This window comes from Ipomoea nil, unplaced genomic scaffold, assembly GCF_001879475.1.
Source record: "Ipomoea nil cultivar Tokyo-kokei standard unplaced genomic scaffold, Asagao_1.1 scaffold2868, whole genome shotgun sequence".
Taxonomy (NCBI): Eukaryota; Viridiplantae; Streptophyta; class Magnoliopsida; order Solanales; family Convolvulaceae; genus Ipomoea; species Ipomoea nil.
Window position 1 is genome coordinate 503,088 of NW_017619296.1, and position 24,413 is coordinate 527,500.

Genomic DNA, 24,413 nt, shown 5'->3' on the forward strand with positions numbered 1-24,413 from the left:
AAGCTTCCTGTTAAGGGGGAGAGAGTGTAACACCCCGTGTTACGATCCCTAAAACCAATTAATCATTTAGCCAATTACCCAAAAGAAAGAATTAAATCACAATAATTAATTAGGAAAGGCCCACCATAGTCCACGGGCCCTTATCCCTAACCCAATCCTTAGTCCCAAAAGGAATATAATTAGCAAACCCATAATATTAGTTCCTAATTAGGACTCCTAATATAAATAGGGGACTTAAGAGGCACCTAGAACCCCCCACCACAATAATCCCTCACCACACAAGAAAGTTCCAAGAATTCCCCTAGGAGAAATCAAGAAAGAAGAAAGCTTTAAGAAAGACCCTTCATAGCCAAGGAATTTATTAAGGCAAAAAGGTAACCCATGTCTCAACAAAACCTATTTTCATAGCTATGATTCCCCTCTTAGGATTTTCCCATATTATTGTGTATTGATGATTTGTGATATTATTATTGATGATTGATGGGATGATTCCATGGGTGATCTTGATGATGAAAGGTTCTTATGGTGTTCTTGATGATTATATGACGTTCTTGATGATTATATGATGTTCTTGATGATTGTAGGATGTTCTTGATGTTTATGTGATATTCTTACCGAATCTTGATATTAGAAGATGAATTGTGTCCTTGTTGATTTAAAAATGATTAGAACCCTAGGTTGTATCGTATGAAATTATTCTTGGTATATTGGGTGGGAATTTGCATGATTGGGTGTTGATTATATTTAGAAAAGCATGATAGGTTATGTGCCATATGTTTCTCGATCTTTGATCCGTTAATTGTCTACGTATGTTATCAATTGCGTTTGAAAGTGTCCAAGCATGGTTTTGGGTTCCACAAAGGTTCCCGGGGCGTTTTTGGTGAAAAAGAGTCAGTGGGGGGTAGGTGAGGGTAGGGGACCCGCCACCTACCCGCGGCCTTCTTGGGCAACGCCGGCAGCGGGCACCCGGCGAGCGGGCAGCTGCCCGCCGGGCACCCGCTGCCCGGAATGGTTGCCGCCGGCGGGTGAACCCTCACCCACCGGCTACCCGCTGGTTTGCACCCCAATTGGGGATTTTGGCTTTCCCGTTTGATGTTCCCCCGATCCCCGTGGTGTCCCAACGGACTCCATCTATCGTGCCTATGTCTAGTTTGATATTTCGGGTACCGTTCGTAGGTTGTAAGAGTCTTATATATTGCATGGTAGTTGAATTGGTATCCCGTTGACCTAGTTGAAAGAAGTATGAACCCCTTAGGATTATTCCTAGTATGTAAAGGATCACGCATAGGTTTTGTTATACGTTTTCTCCCCCTTCCCAATGTGTTAATGTGGGTTGCATGTGCTTGCTATGTGTTATGTGTGCATGATACCCCAATTCGGTTGTGATCGGATTGGTTATTTGTAACACCCCGTGTTACGGCCTTCAATCCCGGATTAATTATTTAATTAATCCCGTTAATAATAATTAAATATGATTTAATTCGGTTAGGTTTCCCTTTAATTAATTAATAAGGCCCACCATGAACCGTGGGCCCTTGCCTAAATTAGAGCCCTAAGCCTATTAGGAATAAAGAAAGTAAAACCTTTTACTATTCAGATTCTGATTAGGAATCCTAGACCTAGTTATCTATTAGGAATAAAGGAAGTAGGTCTTTTACTATGATTAAGATTCTCTTTAATTAATTAATATGGTCCAATATGGACCATGGAACCCAATCCTTAGTCCCAAAAGGAATAGAATTAGCAAGCCTATAATATTAGTTCCTAATTAGGACTCCTAAATATATAAATAGGGGACTTAAGAGGCACCTAGAATCCCCCACCACAATAAACGACTCACCACCCAAAGAGCTCCAAGAATTCCCCTAGGAGAAATCAAGAAATCAAGAAAGCTTAAAGAAAGATCCTTCATAGCCAAGGAATTAATTAAGGCTAAGAGGTAACCCATGTCTCAACAAAACCTATTTTCATAGCTATGATTTCCCCTTAGGGTTTCCCCCATATGATTGTAAATGGCGAATTACTATGATTATTATTGATGTTGATTTAATGATTCCATGGGGAATCTTGATAATCTTGATATTGGGAGTTTCTTGATAATTATGATGTTCTTGATGATTAATTGGGATTTTGATGATTATGTGTTGTTCTTGACGATTATGATGTTCTTGATGATTAATTGGTATCCTTGATGATTATGTGTTGTTCCTACAGAATCTTGCAATTAGAAGACGAACCGTATTCTTGTTGATATAAAAGTGATTAGAACCCTAGGTTGTATCGTATGATCTTATTCTTGGATTATCGGGTGGGAAATCGCATGTTTGGGTGTTGATTATGATTAGAAAAGCATGTTAGGTTATGTGCCGTTCGTTTATCGTATTTGATCCGTTAATTGTCTATGTGTTGTCGTTAATTACGTTGGAAAGTGTCTAAGCATGGTTTCGGGTTCCACAACGGTTCCCGGGACGAAAAGTGGTGAAAAGAGTCAGTGGGGGGTAGGGGATCCGCCACCTACCCGCGGCAATCTCGGGTAGCTCCGGCAGCGGGCAGCCGGCGGGCGGGCAGCTGCCCGCCGGGCACTCGCTGCCCGGAACAGTGACAGCCCGCGGGCAGCCCGCGGGTGGACCCCCACCCACCGGCTACCCTCTGGAATCTCACCCCACTCGGGACTTCGACTTCCCCGTTCGATGTTTCCCCGATCCCCGTGGTGTCCCAACGGACTCTGTTTGTCGTGCCTATGTCTAGTTTGATGTTCCGGGTACCGTTCGTAGGTTTATGAGTCTGTTATATCGCATGCTAGATGAATTGGTATCCCGTTGACCTAGGTGAAGGAAGTATGAACCCCTTAGGACTATTCTTAGTATGTGATGGATCACGCATAGGTTTGTTATACGCTTTATCCCCCTTCCCAATGTGTAACGTGGGTTGCATGTGCTTGCTATGTGTTATGTGTGTGTGCTACCCCAATTCAGTTGCGATCGGATTGGTTATCTTGAGCTGCGGTTCAGAAGCTGGCTGCGGTCAGATTGGTATTCCTGGCTGCGGTCAGATGACATTCTCTTGGGCTGCGGTCCACCGTTTGGTTGCGATCAAACGTTTCTATACGAGCTGCGGTTCGTCCTTTATCCTGGCTGCGGTCAGATGACACTCTCTTGGGCTGCGGTCCACTGTTTGGTTGCGATCAAACATTATGATGAGCTGCGGTTCATCGGTCGGTTGCGATCGACCTCCCCGTGTTGCGATACGGGGCATGGTGCTGCGGGGCTGTGTCAGAGCTATATGCGCTGACCCTCATGTATGGGCATGCGATCGGTCCCGTGGCGCCAACAATGTGCGTTATGTGTGTGATATGGACAAATTGTGACTATGAGTGCCTTGAGGGATGTGACTATGGGATTTATGTTGGGGATTGTTTATGTTGGGTTATGATTACTGTTTATGCCTTGCCTTATCTGCCTTGCCTGTTATGAACTGCATATGCTTGTTATAACTGTTGCTTGTGTCTAGCCTTATCTGTCGAGTCATTCCCGGTTTTAAAAGCTAGAGTTCGTAGGATATATCTTCATGCTCAAAATGGTTTTGGTATATCTATATATATCTCTATATGTATTGTATTTCAACGCGTTGGAGTGGGTTACCAGCATCTCTCGCTGAACAGATATATTTGGCTTTCAGGCACAGAGGATTAGAGCACTGGAGCGCGCTAGAACTGGAGCGTAGAAGTAGTGTAGTTTCCCTTTCGGCCTGCGTGCCATGTTATGCATTTATATTTCGGAGGATAGTAGTTAGACAGCCTGTGCACCTGGGTTCTCTAGCCCAGGTGTGGCATAGCACCCCGTACACTTATGTTACGCTTTGGGATTTAATGAGATGTTACCTTTATTATATAAGTTTTAAATGTCTTGAAAATCTGGGGTGTTACATTATTCCTGAGCTGCGGTTTAGATGCTGGCTGCGGTCAGATTTACACTCCCGGGCTGCGGTCCACCGTTTAGTTGCGATCAAACGTTTCTACATGAGTTGCGGTTCATATTTCCTGGCTGCGGTCAGATGACATACTCTTGGGCTGCGGTCCACTGTTTGGTTGTGATCAAACTATGATGAGCTGCGGTTCATCGGTCGGTTGCGATCGACCCCTCCGTGTTGCGATACGGGGCAGGGTGCTGTGGGGCCGTGTCAGAGCTATATGCGCTGACCCTCATGTATGGGCATGCGATTGGTCCTGTGGCGCCAACAAAGTGCGCTATGTGATGAGATACGGATGAGTTGTGGTTATGGGTGTCTTGGGAATGTGACTATGGGATTTATACTGGGAATCGTATATGTTTATTTATGATTATTAATTGTGCTTATCTTACCTCTCTTGCCTGTTGTAAACTGTATATGCTTGGTATAACTGCTGTCCGTGCTTAGCCCTATCTGTTGAGTCGATCCCTGTTTTGAAAGCTAGAGTTTCTTAGGATATATCTTCATGCTTCAAAATGGTTTCCGTATATCTATATATATGTCTATATGTATCGTATTTCGACGCGTTGGAGTGGGTTACCAGCATCTCTCGCTGAATAGATATATTTGGCTTTCAGGCACAGACGAGTAGATCACTGGAGCGCGCTAGAAGCTTGGGGTGTAGCTTAGATAGTTTTCCCTTTCGGCCTGCGTGCCATGATTTAGTATTGATACTGATTGAGGTTTTAGAATTTAGCCTGTGCACCCGAGTTCTCTAGCTCGGGTGTGGCATAGCACCCCGTACTCTTTGTATCATATTTTGGGATTTAATGAGATTCTATCTTTATTATATAAGTTTTAAAAGTCTTGAAAATCTGGGGTGTTACATACTTGGTGATACTGAGTGAATTGTGTCTGATACTGGGGCAGATGAGGTTCCCAGAAGGTTTGTAATTTCTCGAATCTTGAAAGTGGTTGAATCTGGATGCGCTGTAGCTTCAACAGTAGGAGGTTTAGAAATCAGGGCTTGTGAGCCATACACTTCTGCAAGGATCTTCTCGTCTTCACTGGAGGACTCAGAAGGATGAATAACTTGATACAGTTCTAGAATCGAGGCAGAGGGTAAACCTGCAAAATGTCGGACGTGATCCAGGCTCTCGGCCAAAGATGAAGATGTAAAGACAGGCACCCCATCTATTTGATCAGATGCATGAGGGCTTGAATTACTGGCAGTCTCAATCTCAGTGGGCAGACTTAAGGGATTATCAGATGGACAGATCTCAAACGAGGACACAGCAATTTCAGCAAAAGGCAGAGCAGATTTAGCAGTATCAACAGAATACACAACCATACTTAGATTGTTGCCCAATTCAGAGGTTCTATTTTTCTCATCAGACACAACATCAACAACATCTTTTGTAGGGTCAGACTTTTCAGAGAGAATACACGGAGGATCAACAGATACAGAAGTTTTCGCAGAACTTAACGCCTTCGTATTATCAGATTGAACAATAGGCATAACAGACTTAATAGCATCAGAATTTAAATCATCAGGCTTGTCAGGAGAGATTTCAATAGGAGATTCAGAGGTATTGGACCTGTTACGAAGAAACTCAATCCGGCGTGTGGCTTCGTCCTGGGCAGCTTGTAGGTAGCGGGGTTGAGCTGCTGCTCGATGACGTGAGACTTCTTCGGATTCAAGAGCTCGTTGAGCAAAATACTGAAAGAATGCCCCAGTATGATTACCATCTGCAGGCTCTGGGATAGATGCATGGCTAACCTCATCACTCGCCTCTTAGGCCAGCATCAAAAGCTCACTGGTGTCATCCTCGGACCAATCTGCATAGAACTCCGGATAATCCGAAAGCACGGTGACCATGATTTCACCGCGTAGATCAGAGTCAAGCTTCAATTTCTTCTTCATAGCTAACTGAAGCAGTGTTTTGACATGCTTAGTGGCTGTTTCTGGTGAATGGATCTTTCTCCTAAGCTTGATAATGATATTTCTTATAGCGTCTGCCATTGATGTGCAATTTGGGTATGCGAGAAGGTAAACCCTAGGTAGAGAGGAGAAATCAGAGAGTAAGGATATTTTGAACTCTTCTTCCTCTACACTTGACCCAAAACTCATATATAATCCCAGGGGTGAATAACCCTATTTAATACGACTTGTCAGAATGCGTGCAGAGCTGATGTGATTGACGCAATGGTATACCTCCGTTTTAGGGATGAAACGGAAGGATTGAAGATTTGAATTTCGAAAAGGCGAATTAATTTTAGGTAAGAGGGGTTAAGATATTATCTTAACAAAAATAGAAGGGAGATTTAAAAGGAAGTCAAAGGCTGAATTTTGACCCGTAAATGTGACACCATATACTCTCCTTCTGTATATCTTACTGCCTTATTAATCAATCCTGTAGATTCCCATAGCAGATCTGAGAATCTCAAACCGATTTGCATCCAGGGGCTTGGTTAGAATGTCAGCCAATTGCTTATCAGTTTGAATGTATTCCAACTCTATTTCCTTGGATTCTACCAAATCTCTGATGTAGTGATGCCTTATATCAATATGCTTCGTTCTGGAATGTTGCACTGGATTCTTTGAGATATTGATGGCACTGACATTATCACAATAGAGAGTCATAATTCCTTGAGTATGACCGTAGTCTAGAAGCATCTGTTTCATCCACACCAACTGAGTACAACATCCTCCAGCAGCTATATACTCTGCCTCTGCAGTACTTAAAGAAATCCAATTATGTTTCTTGCCCAGCCATGATATCAAGTTCTTTCCAACGAAGAAGCATCCACCTGAAGTACTTTTTCTGTCATCAATATTTCCTACCCAATCAGCATCACAGTATGCAACCAGACTAAGCTCACTGTCTTTGGAATACCATAGACCACATTGAATTATTCCTTTGATATATTTCAGAATCCTTTTAGCAGCTATCAGGTGCGACTCTTTTGGATCAGATTGATATCTTGCACAAGTTCCAACACTGAACATTATATCTAGTCGACTAGCGGTTAAGTAAAGCAGACTTCCTATCAGACTTCGATATACTGTGTTATCAACTGATACACCAGTGTCATCTTTGGATACTTTTGTGGAGGTAGAAATAGGTGTCCTGGATGGTTTACACGATTCCAGATCAAACTTCTTGACCAAATTCTTAGCATACTTTTCTTGTGAGATAAAGTACCCTTCAGGACTCTGTTTCACTTACAGCCCTAGAAAGTATGTCAGTTGGCCAACCATGGACATTTCAAATTCTTCTTTCATGACTTTTACTAAATCATCAGTGTACTTTTGTAAAGTAGAACCAAAGACAATATCATCCACATAGATATGATTAATGGTAACATGACTTCCAGTGGTTTTTACGAACAGGATTTTATCAACACATCCTCGCTTGTACCCATGGTGTAGCAGATACTGTGTCAGTCGTTTGTACCATGCCCTTGAAGCTTGCTTGAGACCATAGAGGGCTTTTCTGAGCTTGTAGACATGAGATGGATGATCTGGATCTTCAAATCCTTTCGGTTGAGCCACATAAATATCTTCATGCAGATATCCATTCAAAAATGCTGTCTTAACATCCATCTGAAACAGTGTGAATCCCAGAATACATGCAACTGCCAACAAAATACTGATTGACTCTAACCTTGCCACAGGAGCAAATGTTTCATCATAGTCAATTCCCTCTACTGAGTGTATCCTTGAGAAACTAGCCGAGCTTTGTGCCTTGCAATATTTCCAGCTTCATCAGCTTTATTTTTGAAGATCCACTTTGTTGTGATTATGTTGACACGATCAGGTCTTGGTACCAGATCCCAGACATGATTCCGGTCAAATTGGTGCAGCTCCTCTTGCATAGCCTTGATCCATAGATCATCTTGTAAAACTTCTTTTACACTTTTTGGTTCTATTTATGAGGTATAGCAGGCTGATCCGAATAATTCCAATAATGCAAAAAAATAATTGAAATATTAAGTTGTTTCTAAGTAATCAAAAGAAGATTAAATAAACTTTAAAAAAAAAAAACTTAACCTAAATTTAAAAAAAAAAAAAAAAAAAAAGTCAAGGAAATTAAATGATTTATAATCTTTGATGCTCAACTTTGAATGCTATGTATTTAGTTGGGCTAATTATTTGACCAAAGTTTATGTTAAATTTTATATTATATATATTTTTAATACATTTTAACATATTCATAATATATGTTTAACAATTATGTCAACTCTAATTGGGATGTGGTTCCAACCTAAGACCTTTTCTTATATAAATTAATGAGTATGTTAAGAATAATAAATAGTTAACAGAATATTCTGTTACTAAAATTTATACTAACGGAATTTGGGGTTATTTAAGGGAAGAAAATAATATAATATAGGGTAAATAAGGAAAATTATTAAAAAATACTAAAATCAAAATAATATGAACCATTCATTTTAAGAAACAACTACTACCGGACATTTTTTTGTTCCAGTTAATGGCCTAACATTATTGGCTCATTTGTAAAAATGTTTATATGTGGTGTTCAAACAACTCCACGACATTTTCCTCCCTGCCTCTTGTTCGTCTCTCCTTCCTTGACGCCGGCAAGCAGCAAAGATCTCTGGCGAGCAGCAGATCGGTTGGCGGCGAACCAGCAGCAGCTTCACGACCATAGACCACTATCAGCCTCCATGAGCCACCACCCTCAACCCCCATCTCTCTCGTTATTCTTGCTCGACCAGCTACAGGCAAAGGAGGGTGGCAAACTAGCGTGACGGCGACGGGTAGCCGAGATGGAACCCCTCCGGCGAGCAGCAGCAGCGGCGGTCGTCTTCACCGCCATTCCCCTGTTTTTTCCGGCATAGGTAACGACTGAACAGAGCACCCCTTGTAACATTTTCTATTATGTCACCATTAAGTGGTGCAAGTTAATAGGCCATTTATGGTCATTATGATTGTGGTTTGAAACGGAAGTAACGGTTTCCGTTACTTAACCTATAATGATGGCACGTAGGTTATATATATGTTTCGTCCTCCCAGTGCTCCTGTGATTTTTGTGACTACACCATCTAGTTGAACAGAGACCAAGTGGTAGACAAAACACCATAGTTCCTTACGATTCTTGAAGCAATGCTATAAAGATGTCAACTATGGCTAGAGGTGCTCGATCTTATTGGCTTCCGCTATGAGGTTAGATCATTACATGTATTATACTTGTATATTTATTCTAACATTTGGTATCAGAGCCTATTTATCTCTGCCTAGTTGTTCAAATTGCTTATGCTTTGCAATAATCTATTCTGAAAAATAGAGTAAATATCATGTTCATACGCAATTTGAATGCTGATTTATATATTATTGGGTAATGATAATTACAATCTAAAATCAAAAATATACAACAGCAGAAAATAAATCAGGCATCGTGCAAACACGTTTAATCTAGCATGAACACACCCACGAAACTAGATCAAATTAACAATTGATGCAGTTTTGACAAGAAACTAGATCAATCAACACAAAAAATCAAAAGCACAATGGATGCAAAAACAAGATAGAAAACTAAAATATTATTGAGTAATGACAATTGCAATTTCAAAAGTAAAACCACAAACCCATAATCTGCATGTCAACCCCAAAATTGAGAAAAAAACAACGAACCTCCATCCCCAAACGACGAACAGTCCACCCTATTCTGGCCAAAACCTCTACTATTCGAGGAAACCTGACAACACCAACAACCCCTAATATGCCCGTCACCCAAAATTGAGACAAAATTCGCCAACCCTCAAACGATGAATATAAACCCTAATCTGCCCAAAATCACAAAATTGGAACAAACACAGAAACTCAAAAACTTTAATTTGCTCGTCACCCCCCAAATTGAGACAAAAGAATTAAAACCCACCCCCACCCACGACAAACAGAGAAACGATAATCCGAACAACAACAAAAAGACAAAAATGGGGGAAAACATACCGCGGCCGAGAACAATAAAAAGAATACATCGACCTACACCCCGAGATAGTTGTTCCAGGCACTTGGCTCCATTGTGGTCACCACCGATGACCATCGTCCGCCGGTGATGAAGAGGAAGGAATCGAACGGCGTATGGGAGTTGAGCGGCATGTGTGTGCTAAACAGAGAGAGAAAGGTTGGGCTCAATAATTAACCCAGGTGTGTGGAATCTGATAAAATTACATCAAGAGTTAAAACCCAAAAATATCCCCACGTTAATAATAAAAACTAGCGCACAACATTTAAATCCCCCATAAATCATTAAACCAATCCTATTCATCCAATCCCAAATTCTAACGATCCTAAACAATCCACACGTTTGTATTTTAAGGACTGTTTGTATTTGAATATAATCCTATATATATATATATATATATATATATATATATATATATATATATATATATATATATATATATATAATGAGCTATTTTAGCCTCACTACTTCCAAATCATACATACAAAATTCCTTTTGCATTAGACGCTTTAGAGCTGAGGTTGTTCTTAGAAACATACAGACTATATCTTTGTTGTCACTGTTGGAAATCTTGCGTTTTCCTTCCAATATTTCTGTCCAACATTAATGTTGGTCGGTAATCTAATAAAAATCTCAACTTTACGCCAGTAAATTTTTGTGGACGGAAAGTTGGACAGAACTTCCGTTCAACCTGGATGTTGGACGGAGATTCCGTCCAACGTATACTATTGGTCAATAAATTTGAATTGACGGGTAGGTGAGAAGTAAATGTGGTAGGTATTCTTCCTGTCCAACAACAATGTTGGACGGAAATAACGGTTTTTATATCTACCCTGCGTATTTCAGCTCACTTTTTTCAACTTTTTTCTTCACTACTCTCTTCTCTTGCTTCTTCATGGGTACTTGACAACATAAAAAGTGATTTCCAACGAAGTATATTCCAAATTCAGGTATGATTTGAGTATAATAGCTTTTAATTTGTGTTTGTATTTTTTTAAATAGTTATATATACTCTTGCAATGCTATTATATTTTTTTTTATCATTGTTGTATATATTTTAATTGAGTTATATATATATATATATATATATATATATATATATATATATATATGTGTGTGTGTGTGTGTGTGTGTGTGTGTGTGTGTGTGTGTGTAAATATATATATATATATATATATATATATATATATATATATATATATATATATATATATATATATATATATATATATATATATATATATATATGGATTAATATTAATTAATTATTAGTTCTCTAATTTCCTAACTATTTTTATTAGATACATTATTAATTAAATTGACAAATGCTGATAATTATTAGATTAAATAATGTTTAACTGTTATCTAACAAACTAACAGTATATAATCAAATAGATTAACATTTAACTATTAGAGTCTTCTGTTTAATGTGCCTGAGATTTGTACTTAATGTGCATGAGTAGTTCAGAATTACGAGCTCACAATGAAGCAGAACAAAAAATTTTCACAGTCTCCTTTTTCACAATCTTTGAAGCTTTCATTAGCAGCTTCGCTCTCATTAGCAGCCCCTCAATATGCAAAGCAAAACAAGACAAAATTCATTCCTCTACCACTTCGAAACAAAAACAAGAAGAAAATGCAGCAGTGGATGCACATAATTTTCACAGCAGTTGATGAAGAACACACTCACGCACATTAAGCACACAACTCACGCACTTTAGGCACAACACTCACTCACCATAAGTAAAAAAACTCACGCACATTAACATTACACATTCACGCACATTAAGTACAAATTTCAGGCACATTAAACACAATACTCACGCACATTAATCAACCGCACATGAAACTTTCACTATATATATATATATATATATATATATATATATATATATATATATATATATATATATATATATATATATATATATATATTATAGCTACAAAATTAATATGGTGGTGCATTGTTATTAGTATATAGATTAAACATTTTTATTAGATATATTTGTGATTTTGAGATATTTGTACTTTAATACTAGGTATATATGGAAAGTATACCAGAACATCGAAAATTGATGTATAATCGATTGTTACCTGGAAAGAGGGGAATCACTTATGAGTTTTTAGTTGGTGTTGTGCAATTTGTTAAGTATGCATGCACACTTGCTGTATACCAGTTGACAAATACAATTAGGTGTCCATGTAGTAAATGCAAGAATAGAGTACACTTATCTGCTGATGATGTCCGTGTTCACTTGTATAATAAAGGATTTGAGCCGTATTATTGGGTGTGGACTTGTCGTGGTGAACCTATTCCTATAGTAAACGAGCAAGTTTTGGAGACACGTAACAAAAATAATCAATATGAAACAATGGTGTTTGATGTAGGTGGTTCATCATTTGTTCCATTTCATGTGGAAAATAACTAAGAAGAAGAGCCGCATACAAGTGCACAAAACTTTTATGATTTGTTAAACGCGGCTAGACAACCTTTGTCACCTAGTTGTGTTGATGAAACAGAGTTGTCATATGCATTAAAGATGATGAATATAAAGGAAACTTTTAACATTCCACAGCTAGCTATAGATCAAATATTTGAGTACAATAAGCATATAATGGGTCCAAATAATCGAGTGCCATTTAGTTATTATGATTCAGAGAAATTGATTTCAAAGCTTGGGCTCGATCATGAAAAGATTGATTGTTGTGTTAATAGTTGTATGTTGCACTATAAGTCTGATATCAATGAGAGACATTGTAAGTTTTGTGGCGAGGCTCGGTTTAAACCACGACCGCCTACTTATGCTTGTGGGAAAGAAGTTCCTAAGAAAAGGATGCATTACATGCCTCTCATCCCTAGATTGCAACGATTGTATGCATCACAAAGTTCTGCTGAGCACATGGGGTGGCATTATGAAAATCGCCATCAACCAGGTATAATGTGTCATCCTTCAGATGGTGAAGTGTGGAAACACTTTGATACTCAGTATCCCGACTTTGCAGCAGATCCTCGGAATGTAAGACTAGGTTTGTGTGCTGACGGGTTTTCTCCTTTTGGTTTAAATGCTAAATCATATTCTTGTTGGCCGGTTATGGTTGTTCCATATAATCTTCCACCTTCAATGTGCATGACTACCTCGTATATATTCTTAACTAGTATTATTCCTGGGGAACACAACCCAAAGGCGAATATTAATGTGTATCTGCAACCTTTAATCGATGAGCTTAAGTTGCTATTGGATATAGGGGTTTTAACTTATGATGTATCATTAAAGCAAAACTTTATGATGCGAGCTATGTTGATGTGGACCATCAATGACTTTCCTGCCTATGGTATGTTATCTGGATGGCAAATAACAGGAAAACTAGCATGCCCTTATTGCACTCATTATACTAAATCTTTCTATTTAAAGAATGGGCGTAAAACAAGTTGGTTTGGTTGTCATCAACAATTTCTTCCAATGGATCACCCTTTTAGAAAAAATCGTGATTCCTTCTTAAAACATCGAGTAGAGAAATCAAGACTCCTAAGGATTTTGACAGGGGAAGAGTTGTTGCCTACTATTGAGATGCTGCCAAAAATTACTAATGGGCCAATCGGTCGACTTGAAGGGTTTGGATGTTCACATAATTGGAAGAAAAGAAGTATATTATGGGATTTACCATATTGGAAAGATAACCTCATCCGTCATAACCTTGATGTCATGCATATAGAGAAGACTGTGTTTGATAACATCTTCTACACATTTATGGATGTTAAAGGATCTAGAAAAAATAAAGACACATATGCTGGCTCGTTTGGATATAAAAGAGATATGTCATAGACCACAACTCGAATTGGTGGAACATAATGGTCGATGTCTTATGCCGAAGGCGAGTCACAGTTTGAGCCGAGATCAGCAGGCTGTTGTGTACGAGTGGTTACTATTATTATTTTTTAAAAAAACTTCCACTTTGGTATATCTAAAATCTCTTTGGCCTGTGAGAGAGAGAGAGACAAAGAGAGATGAGATTTTGTTCTGGAACACAAATATGCATTTTATACTCTGATCTGCATGCCAAAACTGCTTGCTTTTGTAAATCCATCAAATTGTAAGTCTGCCAAAGTGTAAGTTGTCTATGTATATATATATTTGTAGGGTGAAATGAAAGGGTACTAGTAACCCAGTTGCGGAGTTTCTTTTCATTCACAAGTTACAATTGCCATGCTAACTTTCCTGTAGAAATTTTACTTTGATGTGGTCTTATGTGTAACTAGTTAATGTTAGAAAAGTGTGTAAGCATATGTTATAAGCTCCCATCACAGGCTCAAGAATAAAGAAAATAACGAAAGAACAGCTGCTAGATGAACAAGAAAAGTAGAGATGGGTTTGCTTGAGATCCAAACTCACTTTTTTTTTTTTTTTTGTTGAGTTTGTCTCATATATGGATTAGGAATAAGAGTTTGTCTCATATAAGGATTATGAATATGAGTTTGTTTCATATAAGGAATATGAGTGAAAGGGAGATTATATGCCTATAAATATAATCAATGTATCTCATCACCTGGATCACCATCACAAATAATAAGAGAATTGTTTCACTCCCTTGGATGTAGGCACATTGCCGAACCACATAAATCTTGCTTTTCTTTACCTTTTTTTCCATTATTATTTTTTCTTGTTCTTGTTAATCTCAACAAATTGGTATCAGAGCACTGTTGAGATGACTAGTTCAAGTACAAAATTCGAGGTATCAAAGTTTGATGGCATAGGGAATTTTGGGTTATGGCGGTTTAGGGTAAAGGATTTGTTGGCATATCAGGGCCTTCTGAAAATCTTGAAGGTGGAAAAGCCAGCTAATTTGGTAGAGGCTGATTGGAAGGAGTTGAAGAAGCAGGAAGCTACGGACGTGGTACATGTTGATGACTCTTATTATAGTGAAGGTGATGTTCTAGCGGTAACTAGTAACAAGTTCGAACATTGTTTGGACTTGTTGGGCGTTTCTAGATGCTAGATGAGAAGGTGGTGAGGGGCGCTGTAGTGTTGGGTAGCACGGATACCAGGAGGGGTCGCAGACCTAGAATGGGTTAGGCTCGTCATGAGTCACGGATGGTATGGGTTGGGCTTGTCATGAGTCATAGCTGGTATGGGCTGGGGTTGTCGTGAGTCACGGCTAGTATGTGCTGGGCTAATATGGCTTGGTGTGACGGATTGCTTGCGATGAAGCAGTTCGTGAACATGCACGGGGAAACGTTTGATGCTGCGTGGTGCGTGTTGCTAGCTAGTGGCAATTACTGGTTAGTGGAGCATTGGGCAAGGCACACGGGTTTAGTGTGACTTTGCAGGGGCGCTATTGTGTTTGGGCAGCGTGGATACAAGGAGGGGACATGGACCTGGTATGGGCCAGATGCAGGAAGTCAGCTAAACGGGGCAGTAAGCATGAGTTGCGGCTGGTATAACAAGTTGACGGCTGAGGGAGAATGGCTTGGGACGAAGCGATTCGTGTACATGCACTGGGTAACGTTTGATGCTGCGTATGCATGCGGCTGGCTAGTTGGGATGAGCATGGTTCTTCCTACCCATGTGTATAGGTGGAGATAGTCTTTTCTCCTAAAGGGCATGTATGTGAAGGTGGAGATGGTGAGATAAGTCTTTTCTCCTAAAGAGCATATTCGTCAAGGTGGAGATTTGTTGAGTTATCTTTTCTCCTAAAGAACATATTCGCCATGGTGGAGATTGTTGAGTTTGTCTCATATATGGATTAGGAATAAGTGTTTGTCTCATACTAGAAGTAGGAGTGAAACAGGTAGACCTATTGTACAGGGATTAGATGCCTATAAATATATTGGTTGTATCCCTAAGGGGTTGAGTCACCACTATTATCATCACTATGAATAAGAGAATTTTTTCACTCCCGTGTGTGACACTCCGTAATCCAAAATCGATTAAGGGATTAATTAATTAATTAATCCTAATTCAATTGGTATCTTAATTCCTAAAAATCCTGAAAATTCAATAGTCAGGGACTAGTAATTAACTAGTCAACCCCAAAGTCAAGGTTGTACCTTAAGCTTTGTGAGGAGTTCCCTGTCCCCTTACACCTCTTCATTTTAGTAAGGTTATTCATGACTTTTCACCTTGTGTTAGTAATGCAAGCTAACCTAGTAGACAATCCTCATTTCTCTCCTTACACTTTCCAAACTTTGGCTCTACCTTCTCTCTAAAAAGGTAGATAGCTTTTCTTCCAAGCCAAGTTGAAGCTTTGTCAAATCTTCAAGAGTTGTCTCCAAGATTCTACCTTTCATACATTTGGGCATCTAGGAGGGTAAGATCAATGTTCATCTTGTGTTTTTAGTTTTTTCTAAGGTGTCTTTTCTTAAAGATAGAATCTTTATGATCTTTTGGTGTGTTCTTGAAGTGGGTTTGGAAGGTGAGCCTTATTAGGAGCTTGGTGAGGTGTTAAGTGAAGGTTTTTGTCTACAAGAGGTAACCCATGCTCTACAAAATCTATTTTGCTTACCTATATGATGATTTCTTGGATTCTACATATGATTTTGCTATGAAATGTGAGTGTTGATGCATTGTCTTGTGAAAATGCATATCTTGAGCTTGTTATTAGGGTTCATGTGTGCCATTTCTTGGCTATTCTTTTGATTCAAGTCATTTTGTTGTATTTGGTGAGATTTGGCATGTTTTGGACTTGAATTTGAGCTTGGAGTTGAAAATCCCCGAAGGGATATTTTTGGTACAGGAGTTGTACCCGCAGGCGGAACGGCGGGTAGTGTACCACCCGCCGCCCCACCCGTGGGGTACACACCTCGTGGGACAGTGGTTCCCGCAGGTGGAACCATGGGTGGGGGTCCACCCGTGGCCCCACCCGCGGGGTAAAATGTGGACTTGGGTAGGGATTTGTTCCCCGTGATTCTTTTGATTCGGTATTTGGTCTTTTGACTTCCCGATGTTCTTTTGTGGAACTATTTGAACATCTTCTTGATGTTTCGTATGTCTAGAACTATATGGTAGGATTCCATGTAGGTTTTGGTGTCTTGAATCGTGCTAAGTGTTCAACATTGTGATTCGTTGAACCGTGATGAGTCTTGTGTGTTCTTCAGAACTATGTTGGTTTACCCGTTTGATAAGCATGCTAGTTCGGTGTTTAAATGCTAGCGTGTGTGTTATTTGTCCTTTCCTATTGTTGATGACGACTTGTGTTAATCATCGTTGTTGTTGGACTGTGATCCTTTCCTTGATTGAATATGGTTTCATATCTTCGTTGTGATCCGTTGATTGATTCCTGTTGTGGTGTGGTGTGTGTGTCTGTACCTGGATTGCACGATTAGTGGTATGGGACACTAGTCACCAAGGTACGGCAGTGGTCCTCGTGGTGTCCATGACGTAATTATGGAGTTGGTGACCTTTGTGTAAGGTTCACGTATTTCTTGGGTGGCATGTGTTGCCGTGTGTGTGATCGGTACCCTCGTGTACTATGAAATAGGTGGTTCTGTTGGAGATCTATCGGAGAGGGGACGACGGTCCTCGGAGGGAAAAGGTTGGACTAAGAAGTACAGGAGTCCTGGAGGTAAAGGTTGGAACTAGACATAAGGTTAGGGGTAGCCATAAGGTTGGAACCGGGCATAAGAAAGGCATATCAATTCGTGATGGGTGATGTCACGAAGGCTTTTGTAGCCGTTGTTGTGAGTTCTCTTCTTGTGACGTGTGTTGTCACAAAGGCATGTGTTGCCATTGGTCGTGTCCTTATTCTTTTGAGTTGTGCATGCCGGGTGTTAATCTATTGTGTGATGATAGATTATACCTTGAGCCGTCCTTGTGAGTCGTTGTTGTTCTTCGTAGTCTTGGGATGTGTTCCCTTATCTTGTTGTGAGTGCTCTGAGTCTTGTGTTAACCTTTGCTCTTTGTTTTGAACTTTTATATATATATATATATATATATATATATATATATATATATATATATATATATATATATATATATATATATATATGTATTCCGTTTTGCAAATGACTTTACAAATGTATATCTTATCTATGTATGATATTTCACATGTATTGGTGGGTTACCAGCATTATTCGCTGACCGGGCGTCGTCCCATCTTTTATGTGTTTCTTTCAGGTGATGTTTAGACGAGAGCGATGTTTAGTGACAGCTAGTGTAGCTCCTTTCTTGTGTTTTGTGGCCTGTGAGCCAAGAATAGACTTAGTACTTTGAACATGTATGATTTTAGATGTTGGATTATGCAGATGTTAGCCTGTGCGTTCGCCACTAGGTGAGCGTGGCATAGCACCCCTTTTACTTCCGGTTTATATATTCCTCTTTCAGTCTTCCACTGTGTCTGATGTTTTGTTTAGATATCTGCATATTTAAGGCTTTAAATAGCTTGGAAATTAGGAGGTGTTACACCATGGATGTAGGCACATTGCCGAACCACGTAAATCTTGCTTTTCTTTACCCTTTTTGCCATTATTATTGTTTCTTGTTCTTGTTAATCTTAACATTTTTTATTCAAAAGAGAATATATTAATATATATCCAAATTCTTCATTTGTAAATCTGATAGAAAATAAATTAATTGATTGAGATAATCAATATTAAGGCTACCTACTTACTACCAACACATCTATTTTTGCTAATTAATAGCCACAAACCTAAGCTAATTAAGCAACTGCGGGCATATATAAATTAATCAAAGTTATGCATGAGTGAAGCAGCACTGATATTTGATCATCGGAACGTAGAACTCATCACTGCATTCATCTTTGATCTCTGCATTAGCATAGATTACATTAGCTCTTGCTTCAACTAATCATTTTGTCTGTAGGCTGATGAGGAACCATTTGCAGCTGCCTCTATTGCTCAAGTAAACCATGCTGTGTTGAGAGATCATCAAGAAGTGACTGTCAAGGTTTGTAAACTGGGTATAATTTATGCTTGAAGTTCCATTAATTCATAACTCATATTTTCTTTGCTGATCGCTTTTATATTATTTAGATGTCACAATAGCGTAAAAGAAATAAAGGTAAAGGTAAAACAGTTACGGGTAGTCATTTAGAAGCTGACATCTCACAACTGCCATCGTTGCATGCATTAATTAATGACCCGGAAGAAGGAAATACAGCTGTAATGGAAACACCATGTAATCAAGCCCAGAGACGGTTGGAGGACACTGACTCTGAGCGTACTCCCTCAAGTTCAAGGCCCACAGAGCATACCGAAGAGCCTAGTGAGCATACTTCTGATGCAGCTTCCGGGCGTATTGATGAAGCTGCTTTAAGTGGAGGAAGAGAGGGTATGACAACAGAATCATCACCAAGCACGATTCCAACAGACCGATTTAGGACTTTTATTCGCACAGTTGGCGGAGCTGCGTAAAACTTCATTTAATTTAATTTATGATTTTTGCTAAAATTAGTTTAGCTAATTAGTATGATGGATTTTAAGTAATTGTTTACATGCATTAGGAAAGTGATTATGCAGTCCAATAACTGTAATTATTTTTTGCCATTCTTTTTGCATGATAATTAAGATTTGAGCCTCATACAGCACACCATCAGATCATACTTTGTATACAACGGATGTTCACACAGCCAATAAAATCATTTAAGCACGCTCCTCAACATTTGAAAGATGTGTGGTTTAATGAGTTTAGGGTAAGTAATGTGAAATCACTTCTTTTTGTGACTCAATAGCAGAATTTACAAAACATTCATGATTTTAAAAGTTTATTTTAATTGTTAATAGAAAAAGCATCGTTTGGATACATTGGAGGAGGATATTGTTCGCCGCATATATTAGAAAAAGGTGCAAAGTTGCTTTCAGACCATCTTCGACTAGCTCGTGAGGGCTTGGCAAAAAATAGCACCAAACCAGACTGGATTTCAGAGGACGTGATGGCTGGCTTAATTTGCATTTGGGAGAGTGAGGAGTTCAAAAAGCTCTTCAAAAAAAAACAAGAAGAATAAAAATTCAGATTGCGGCGGACTAGGTGCATCACTTCATAGCTCTGGTTCTATTCCAATGACTGAGCATCGTAGAAGATTGGTAAGTTTGAAAATAATTAATATAGTTTATCTTATAATATTATAATAAGTATGTTGTGTATTTGGTATATTGTTCTTGAATATAAGGAAAAGTTTGGAGAAGATCCAAGTCATGCAGCCTTGTATGAACACACTCATAAGCGCAAAAATGGAAATGGAGCATATGTTTGTAGAAAAGCATAGAAAGTTGTTGTAAGAAATATTCTTCTTATTACTTCTATTCTAACTATCACATGAAATTATTTTAGTATGTGAACATTCTTTGTCTTATTCTATAGGATACAACGAATGACTAACGACAAACTCAGCCTAGTATATCAAATGCACAGTTGTGGTTGGAGGCCACCGGCGGTGTAAAGAGAGGAGGCTATGTATATGGGTTTGGCTCAGATACCCAGTATTATTTCCCGGAGGCTTCAAGGGTTTCAAATTCTAAATCAGGAGTGTCATCTTCGAATGCAGCTTTGATAGCAGAAATTCAAAAAATGCGGGAAGAGAACATGATGTTCCAAGAGCAGGTTGAAAAGATGGGTGCTATATTTGCACAGTTCAGTCCGAATTCTCAATGGTTAGCCTCCTTGAGCGTAAAAAACTCTACTTCAACAAATGATGAAACACAAGCAGCTAGTGATGAAGGCTAAACGATATATATTTTTATGACTTTTTGTTGTTGTGTGGTAATACTCTTACTACTATGTAGTTTTTATTGGTTAAGCACACTCCAAGTCCCTAATCCGGTAGTTTTTTTTTTTTTAAAGGCCTAACCTAGTAGTTAGTAAAGGTAGGTTTGATGGGAGAAACTCGTACATGCTTGTTCATGTTCCTAACATGATTTTGGTGTATGAAAATAGCATGTTGTTGGAAGTACTATGAATATGACTATATTTTTGTTGTAAATATTTTTTATGTTTACATATATTTTCAATTTCAAATTTAGTGTGCTCATTAATTTGTTGGTGATATAAGTTATTAATAATAGGTAGAAATAAAATTATGATGATATAAAAATAATAAAAATATTTAATATGATTTAAGTTTTTCCTACCAACAGTTGGAAGGAAATTTATAACATTTAGTACTTGATATTTCCATCCAACAATTGAAAGGAAAACACAAAAGTATGATATGCTCATTTTCCGTCCAACGTTGGTCGGAACTTTCGACGAACACAAAAAACTGGACGGAAATTCCCACGATTTAAAATGGTGGGTTTCTATCCGGAATTTCCGTCCAATTTTTGTTCGTTGGACGCTATTTTCGACGACAAATTGTTGTTCGACGGAATTTCCGACAATGGTTTTTCCGAACGTTCGTTTTGGTCGGTATGTTGGACGGAAACGTTGTTTGTGACCAATATATCGCGTTTTCCGTCCAACGTTAACGGAAAACGCAAGATTTCCATCCGTGGGTGTCCAAAGTGTTATACAAAGGATCTTTTTACAAGGATTTCAAATTTTAAAAAATTGGGGAATCAAGGTGAAATGAATTTTGAAAATGAAAATTCAAATGGTTTCTATAATTTTGTGCACTTGGGACAGCTTGTGAAACTAAGCACTAAAGATCAAAGTGGCATCTCAAACTTCGGTATAGGGGCATCTCTTGGACAACTTAGTTTTCTACCAAATCTTAAGAAGCTCAAATTTTTCATGATTAGGTTGCCATGGAGTAATATGAGGCTTATTGGTATGTTGCCAAATCTAGAAGTTCTAAAATTGATACAAGCTTGCTTAGGTGAATAGTGGGAGCCATATGAGGAAGGGTTTCGTCAATTAAAAAGGTTGGTAATTGAAAGCAAGTGTACATCTCGTATACTGGAATGCTATGGGAGACCATTTCCCTATTCTTGAACATTTAGAGTTAAGTGGTTGCTATTTGTTGCGAGAGATCCCTGTTGAATTTGCTGTTATCACCATACTTAGCTTGCATTGATTCAGTTAAAGAACTGTTGTTTTATTCCATTTGGCTTCCGCAAGGTGTATTCAAGATGAGCAGCGAAGCTATGGAAATGATGGCCTTCACGTTAGTTTGTTGCAAATATATTCAGGTCTCTCCCATTCCATGCAAATATATTCACCTCTCCCGTTCCATGCAAATATATACGTTCCAAATGGCATGTGAATGTTTAACATTTCATGCAACATAAAAGGGGAACGTTGTTTCGTAAATAGCTGTTAGCTGATTGGGTTAGCGTGTTTGACTAGTTGATAACATTAGTTGATTGTAGAAAAGTATTTGATAAATTAGCAGTTAGCTGATAGCTTATTACATTCAAAATGACTTTTTGAAAAAAGTTGATCGAAAAAGCCAATTTGAGCAGCTTTTTGAATTTTAGCATTTTGGAGCAATAAACTGTTACAAAAAGTTAATTAATCAAATACTTATATTGATTGTTTAATCAAGTCAAACACCTAATAGTAATCAAATTAAATAAGTCAAAATTAGTTGTTAAGCTAACTAGGTTACCAAATAGGGCCAAAATCTTCACCCGAGTCCACAGCAAAACCAATCTCTAGTAAGGTGGTGTGTCCTCAACCAGTCGTTATATTATAGACCGCGGTGCATGTGCACCGCGGTCAAAAACGACGCAGTTTCTTTAAGTAAAGAAACGGCCCGCCGTTAGAGTTAACGGAGTCCGTTTGTTTGGTATATTAAATACCAACTGACACTACAGTATATCCAAACCGACACTGTAGTTATATCAAAATGATACTGTAGTTATAGTGAAATGAAACTGCAGTGTATATAAACTGAAACTGAATAACATTTTACATATTTGAGTGTATATTGTACAATGAAGCTGTAATTATATCAAAATGATCATGTAGTTGTGTTTTAATGAAACTATAGTGTATATAAAATAAAATTAAATAACATTTTCACATATTTGAGTCTATAAATATCGAATGAAACTATAGTTATATCGAAATGAAACTGTAGTTCTGTTCAACTGAAATTGCAGTGTATACAAAATGACACTGAATAACAGAGTTACTTGCAAAAGGGTGCAAAACGGCGGAAATAAACACTGTTAATTTTCATTTTTAAAAAAAATGACGCGCGGTGCATAATCGATTATGCACCGCGGTGCATAATATAATTTGCCGTCCTCAACTAAGGAGCTATGCACATTTATGGGCATAATATAATAATGAGCTATTTTTGCCTCACTTCTTCGAAACCATACATTAGAAATTTTGATCCTTCTTATTATTAAATTGCACCTACCTGGATTCTCAACATGGATATTTGATACGAACTCATATCAAACATGTATCAATTTGAGTCCGTGCCGACTTTGGGAAGAGAAAGAAAAATGAAAACATGAGGGAGAATATTGAGGTATGTTAGATATATTAAATATAATATATTTAATATAATATATATTAAATATAATATAATATATCTATAATTTATATTAAATATAATATGTATATATATTATATTTATATATATTGAGGAGAGAGAGGAATAGATAACTTGATTGATAATAAAAATTTGAATACAAAGATTATTTATACTAGATAAGATAACTCAAATGCTAAAATTAAGGAATTAATGCTCCATGTAAAGCTAACATCATGGCCATGTACTGCACCTATAATTACTCCCATTATTTTTAACCAATTAACTAACTACTTGGTTTAATATTACTAATAATAATAATAATAATAATAATAATAATAATATCATTATTATTATTATTATTATTATTATTATTATTATTATTATTATTATTATTATTATTATTATTATTATTATTATTATTATAACATTACCTCCTTTAAACCAAGTTGGATATACTGGTCATCCCAATATCTCTTTCTTCAATTTAAGAAATGTCTCCGTCTTCAAGTTGGATATACTGACTTGTATTTCGTTCTATAAACCCACTTTTCTCCAATTGGCTTCTTCCTAGGAGGTAAATCTGTTAACTCACAGGTACCACTCTTTTCAATGGCACGAATCTCCTCATCCATCGCCTTAAGCCAATGAATTTCTGTAGTAGCCTCCTCAACGGATAAAGGGTCACAATCTGCAAAAAGAGCAAATTGAATAATCTCTTCATCCGACAAGTCATTATCATGACCCAAAACATAATCTTGCAAGCGAGCTGGTAAGTGGCGCTCGCGCTGAGATCGTCGAACTGACGATTCTGGCTGTGAAGGAGACTGGACATTATCTGGAATCGGTTGCTCATCAACAATATTTTCAACAACAGGAATAACAACTGAACTTTCATCTTCAGCTAACCAATCCCAAGCACCATATTCATCAAAAGTGACATCACGACTTATAACAACCTTTTTAGTTTCAGGATTGTATAGTTTATAAGCCTTTGAAGCGTCACTATAACCAATGAATATGCATTTCTCACCTTTATCATCCAACTTCTTTCTCAATGGATCTGGCACATGTGCATATGCCAAACATCCAAAA

General features: G+C 38.1%; 1 long non-coding RNA gene across 1 annotated transcript; it reads left to right on the plus strand.

Moving 5' to 3' along the window:
• Positions 1-810: 810 nt before the first annotated feature.
• Positions 811-20,598, plus strand: LOC109160667. Its single transcript, XR_002050800.1, has 3 exons — positions 811-823; positions 12,445-12,448; positions 20,492-20,598. It is a non-coding gene; the product is annotated as an uncharacterized LOC109160667 (long non-coding RNA).
• The last annotated feature ends 3,815 nt before the right edge of the window (positions 20,599-24,413 follow it).